The sequence below is a fragment of the Sinocyclocheilus grahami genome, unplaced genomic scaffold (genome assembly GCF_001515645.1).
Source record: "Sinocyclocheilus grahami isolate Dianchi unplaced genomic scaffold, SAMN03320097.WGS_v1.1 scaffold58.1, whole genome shotgun sequence".
NCBI classification, from domain to species: domain Eukaryota; kingdom Metazoa; phylum Chordata; class Actinopteri; order Cypriniformes; family Cyprinidae; genus Sinocyclocheilus; species Sinocyclocheilus grahami.
The window spans coordinates 13,871-14,272 of record NW_015505237.1 but is presented as its reverse complement, the minus strand read 5'-3'; positions in this window follow the sequence as shown (position 1 = coordinate 14,272).

The following is a 402-nucleotide window of genomic DNA, read 5'->3' as shown; positions in this document are numbered from 1 at the left end:
ATATATATATATATATATATATATATATATATATATATAGAGAGTTCTTCACACTGTGTAATGAAGTTAAAATATCTCACCTGTGGCTGCTCCTTCAGCTCTTGTGCTCAAACATACAGAGACACAAAATAAAGCAGCAATCAACGAGCAGCACACTCGAGCTGTCATCCTCTCAACCTGTGACCTCACAATACACTCTGCTGAAAAATGCACTGATTTAGTGAGTCAGGAGGCTTTTAAGACACTTTTTGAAAATGCGTTTTTAAGGATCCAAGGAGGCCTGGCGCAACTCCAACTCTGATGAAACTCACCTGCCTCTTGCTGCCTAATCTTGAAGACCCTGATTAGGTTGTTCAGGTGTGTTTGATTAGGGATGGAGACAATTGAGACACGACAAAACAC